This window comes from Mercenaria mercenaria, chromosome 9 (assembly GCF_021730395.1).
Source record: "Mercenaria mercenaria strain notata chromosome 9, MADL_Memer_1, whole genome shotgun sequence".
Classification (NCBI taxonomy): domain Eukaryota; kingdom Metazoa; phylum Mollusca; class Bivalvia; order Venerida; family Veneridae; genus Mercenaria; species Mercenaria mercenaria.
Genome location: NC_069369.1, coordinates 4,789,712 through 4,795,711, shown reverse-complemented (window position 1 = coordinate 4,795,711; position 6,000 = coordinate 4,789,712). Strand labels below are relative to the sequence as shown.

General features: G+C 32.8%; 1 protein-coding gene across 1 annotated transcript in view; it reads left to right on the top strand.

The window, feature by feature from the left end:
- The first annotated feature begins 4,161 nt into the window (after positions 1-4,161).
- The window catches only part of LOC123546390 (twitchin-like), an 87,980-nt gene continuing 86,141 nt past the window's right edge, over positions 4,162-6,000 (top strand). Inside the window, exon 1 of the mRNA XM_053551960.1 lies at positions 4,162-4,265. The gene's annotated coding sequence lies outside the window, so the exon portion shown is untranslated. The remainder of the gene's footprint in view (positions 4,266-6,000) is intronic.

The following is a 6,000-nucleotide window of genomic DNA, read 5'->3' as shown; positions in this document are numbered from 1 at the left end:
TTACTGTGTCACACATTCATGCATAGTTATTTTAAAATCCATGCATGAATGACAAAGATATGGACCGGACATCCCCATCAATGCACTATCATGAAAAATGATCTTTAACGTCTAAGTGTGACCTTGACCTTTGAGCTACGGACCTGGGTCTTGCGTGTGACACGTCGTCTTACTGTGGTACACATTCATGCCAAGTTACTTGAAAATCCATCCATCGATGACAAAGATATGGACCGGACACGCCCATCAATGCACTATCCTTTAACATCTAAGTGTGACCTTGACCTTTGAGCTACGAACCTGGGTCTTGCGCATGACATGTCGTCTTACTGTGGTACACATTTATGCCAAGTTATTTGAAAATCCATCCATCGATGACAAAGATATGGACCGGACACGCCCATCAATGCACTATCCTTTAACGTCTAAGTGTGACCTTGACCTTTGAGCTACGGACCTGGGTCTTGCGCACTGCACGTCGTCTTACTGTGGTACACATTCATGCCAAGTTATTTGAAAATCCATCCATCGATGACAAAGATATGGAACGGACACGCCCATCAATGCACTATCCTTTAATGTCTAAGTGTGACCTTGACCTTTGAGCTACGGACCTGGGTCTTGCGCACTGCACGTCGTCTTACTGTGGTACACATTCATGCCAAGTTATTTGAAAATCCATCCATCGATGACAAAGATATGGACCGGACACGAAAATTGCGGACAGACCGACAGACTGACAGACCGACAGACCGACAGACGGTTCAAAAACTATATGCCTCCCTTCGGGGGCATAAAAATTCATAAACTTCTTTCCTTATTACAATTCGCCGACCATCATTTTTAAAGATATTTCTTGTTACCTAATTGGATTATGGTTAACAATAAATGGACCCTGACCTTGCTCCTGTAAAAACAATATTAAAATCTTTGATTAGACAAATGGGTCATATCTCACCAAAGGAGGGGGAGGAGCTACCTGTCGAAGTAAATAAAAACCCCACCCCCTAAAAATGTATTTTTTAAATTTGATTTTAAATTGCTAATTATTTTTTAATGAGACATTATGACCACAAAAAAGTTATCATTTTGATGTATTTTCTCTTGGTTTTGTAAACATAAGTTAAACAAAGTTAATTTAGCCTTTGAAATAAAGTAGATATACAATTTATTAGCTGCCATGCTTAGATTATGATGGATGTTACGGGGACAGATGTTACAGACAACTTTTACACATTAATAACAAGACAAGTCAAAGTCAAAGTCAAGTTTATTTGCAAATCGGCAGTTATCTGCCTTTGGCAATATACAATTATGAATATGGCAAACATACAATTCGTACAATATAAAATAGTTTTAAAGTGTTAACAAAGGCTAAACACGTAATATTTCGCGATTTCCGACATTCTTTTCCATAATGTCCCTTGTTTCCACAACGATAGCTAATTGCTGTGTGTGCACTATATAATTGTTTTTCCTGTATCCTGTGATTTCCCAGACTATTTACACTTTTAGTTTTACACATTTTAGCGAAGTGTCCGATTTTGGTACAGGCAGAACACGTAACATTTCGCGATTTCCGACAATCTTTCCCATAGTGCCCCTTGTTTCCGCAACGATAGCAAACTGCTGTTTGTGCACTATATTGTTTTTTCAAATGTCTGTCTGTCTACTTGGTTTGATATTTTGTCTGTTTGGTTTGACAGAACTGTATTCTGAGTTCCGTCTTGTTTGCGTTTGGATGTTGTTTACTGCGAAGTTGTTGTTTTCTGTCATTTTTTCTGTATGTTATGCCGGCAGTTCAAATGTTCTTGCAATTGTTTGGACTTTTTCTAAGGTCAGTTCTGTTTCTTGTAATAGTTTTCGACGCAATGCACTACTTGAGCATTTTTCAATTATTTGATCGCGAATCATGTCATTTTTCTGGGTCTCTGGAAATTTGCACGATATTGCCAATTTCGACAGCCTCACCACGAAATTATCAATTGTTTCATTTTGTTCTTGTCCCGCTTGACGGAACATGTCTCTCATACGCCACATTGTTCTTTGGTGCAAAATATTGGTTAAGTGACGTAACTGCATCGTTGTATGATGTTCCTGTTTCTGGCAATGTTTCGAATATTTCCTGAATTTGTTCTCCCGATACGTGTAACAGTAAATTACGTTTCTGTTCATCTTTGGTTATATTTGCGGCACTGATTAAATAATTAAAACGTTTGATATATTGTTCCCATTGTTTTGCCAAATTTGTGTGTTGTCCTGTAACTATGAAACTGTGGTGCTGTTGACACATCAAGTTTTGCAGCCATGATTGTCTTTGAAAATCATTGATAGTCCTGCTTCACTAGTATTAATTTTTTATTGTTTTATGTTGTTAATTCCATTTTGTCTTTTTGTTGTTTTTAACACAGTTAAATCCTTCATCCTCGTCGCCAATGTAATGTATCGGGGTGTTATGTTTTTACTCCAAGATATAGGAAGACCACATAGTTGGTTTATACTGGTTTATTTACATTGTTTCTAGTACCGCATTTCATGACCACCATCGAACTCACTAACTCTGGTCAGTGGCATGCATGCATTACATTTAAGCCACGCCTACTAGTACATGATTGGCGATAGAGATATTACACTATTACTGCATTATCAAAATGCTACCTACATGTCAAGCATAGATCTGCCATGTGATTTTAGCAAAAAAATTGCAAAGAAAATAAGGAAAATAGCTTTACAGAGCAAAAAAAAACTTTTTCGCGCCATTTTTCTATTTAGTGTCTGCATGCCTTTTCACCCAAGGACTTTTCCTCCCAAGACTTTTTACCCCCATTTTTACAAACCCTAGACTTTCTATCCCCAATGTTTATATACAGTAGTAAAGATATTGTGAAATATTTTGTTATTTGAGACTTAATTTATTTTTATTATCATTTCTTTTAGATTGTTAGGGCATTTATGAAGATAGCTGTTACTTTACTGACCATAATTCTAGAAATTATGGTACCCTGAATTTAGGGTAATATAGTCTACTTAATCAATGGATCTTTTTAAACTTCAATTTGTTCTGTGACTTCTTAATGATTAAACTTTTTTTCTATATTAATGTTAGTTATTATATTACTATTTGAGACAAAGTCATTAGTTTCATTGTAAGTCATTATTTTAAACTCTTCACGGGTGTTGTGATTTAATCAACACCTTTTGATTGACAGAAATAGACCTTAGTGTTAAAATATAAATCATGGATTAATTTGCTAACCTGTAGTATATTATTCTTTAATTAAACACGGTCACGTCATGTATAACAGGAATCCACCTATAAACCGGAATACACTTTCCATAACCTGAATACACCTGTATTTCTGTAATTTATGGTATTTTTGACAGAATTCAATCATATATAACATAGATAATTAATATACGAAAGGAAAATAAAATACATTTGCGCAAAACAGTTTTACATGAGATTGAAATTCGGTGAGTCTACGAGAAATTTCCATAACCGAAATGCAGCCGTATTTTAAAAAAAAAATAAATGGTATTTTTGTATGGTTTATGGCAGAATTCATTCGTATATAACATAAATAATTAATTTACAATAGGAAAATAAAATATGTTCACGCAAAACGTATTTATACGAGATTGAAATTCGGCGAGCACACGGGAAATTTGCGTAGCATTTTTGTAAGATGCACAACCCTGATCAATTAGATTTAACATAAATGAATAAAATTGAGAGAAGTTTATTAAAAGTTATTTCTGTATACAAGATTATAACTTTACACGAACGACTGAAATAAAGAGTAGATATCTCCAAGAAATAAATGTTTATTTATTAATGATTTTGTCCATTCGGGTTTATTTTGAAAGATTTTTGATACCCGTCACATGCTTTTTAGTTAAATATTAAACTTTATCATGTACTGATGTTTGATAAAAGACCGATTCAAGGCATATTCTTTGAAAAGTTCGAATCATTAATGTTTTTATTCTAGAATCATTTTTATAACGTTTAATATATATTAAATAATTGTAATTAATCATAAAAGTTGGCGCATTTTTTGGTTTCATTTAAATTCAAAATCTGTCTCTTGCCCCGTGTCTGCTCTGTCACACAAAACAGTGGTCTATAACCCTAAAATGCGTCATATTGCGCATGCGTATCAATAGCGTTGGAAGTCCAGCATCTACTTTCGGTTTCACGAAAGAAATTTTTAAGAAAAAATCAAGGTTTTAAGAGAAAACAAGTTAAATAAAAATGACAGAAGGTAAAACTAGTTTTTACATTGACCATTTCCTATAAAACTGTTTTAATGATCAAATATATTTTGCAAGTTTTATTCGTTTAATTTGCTTTTCATTGAATTTCAAAGAGAAAGTTGAAACATTTCTTGAAAATTCTGGCAACATTTCCAAGGCAACTGATGTACGATATAGGATTATCCTTTTTCTGTTTAATACATTGGATAATAGTCTTAATAGGACGTGACAGCGGGATAACTGTTTGATGTAGCTGACCTGTCGCGCCCTAATTGAAGTTATTCTGCATATTTCTGTTCCTTATTCTGCATATTTCTGTTAAGAAATCACCAATGAAATCTGTTAAGAATGTTGTTTGGTGCATGTACAATGTATTTTTAATGGTTTTCTGGGAGAGAATACCATGATCGATACTGGAGCTCGAATCCAGGACCCCATGATCTGTAGGGGGACATTCTAACCACATTATTATTATTATTTATTTAATATCCTCCATATATATATGAAGATTACAATATAAATACAATTTCAGACAATACTGATTATATCCAAGTAAACACATATAAACATATTAGCAAAATAACTGATCTTTGGCTACTAAATTCTACGTATGTACATATACATAATTGCAACTTTTAATCAAGAATTAAATCTTGTTAATTTAATAAAAAAAAAAAAAAAAAAAATATATATATATATATATATACATACATATATATAAATATACATATAAATCAATCAACGACTATACACAGCAACAATTCTGAAAAAAATGAGTTGTCATGCAAATCTTATAAATATTCATACCAAAAAAAAAAAAATATATTTAAAAATCATAACAAAAAAAAAACGACACCTAAATTTCATACAAGTCAAACATTAGGTCTCCGCCATTCTGATATCCCTTTTACCGAAACGAAATATAAGAGATTCAGACAAACGTATTCTAAAGAGACTTTTACAGCATATGTTTAATTGCATGACTAGTATAAATACAACACATATTTACATCGCTTTTCCTCCATTTAGTATCTCTTATATCGAAACGAAACGAAATGTAAGAGATACAAACGGACAACTTCACGGGTATTATGTAAAACATAACTTAATATGTACAGCCAGTTTTCCTTAATAGAATAAATTTATGGTACTAACATTTATTGAAACAGTCTTTTATAAATCCTATTCACATATATCAAAAAGGCTTAAGAATATTGATTCAAACATTCTCATTGATTCGAGCCCTTGTGTTTTAGTAAAATTCATGCTCATGTAGCATGGTCTTCCATCAGAAACTTGTGTCATTTACATTTTAAAATGCCTTGGAAAGTATTGGCCATGAAACCACTAAAAAAATGAGTAAATACGTAATGTTTTAATATTTTGCATCATAAATTGCTTATTTCAAAAGGAAATTACACAGTGGGTAATATAATTTGTGAGCTCAAATTTCAAATTAAAAGCATACTGAGCATAATTCTACTGTTGTAACGAGTGAACATGAATTCAATCTTGATAGAAATATTCTTTATGGATATAGACTGTGCAAACATTAACACTTTTTGACCTACAAAAAGAGGGCTCGAATCGTTGAGAAAGTTTTTAAATGATGTGGAGTTTGAGTGACATAGTCTTGTGCAAAAAAGTACATATTATAAAAGATGATAACATTTGTAATTCTAAATGTCCATTGATCAGTCAGGGGTGTAACTGTTTTAAGTTATGTAACCTAATTCAGTTACT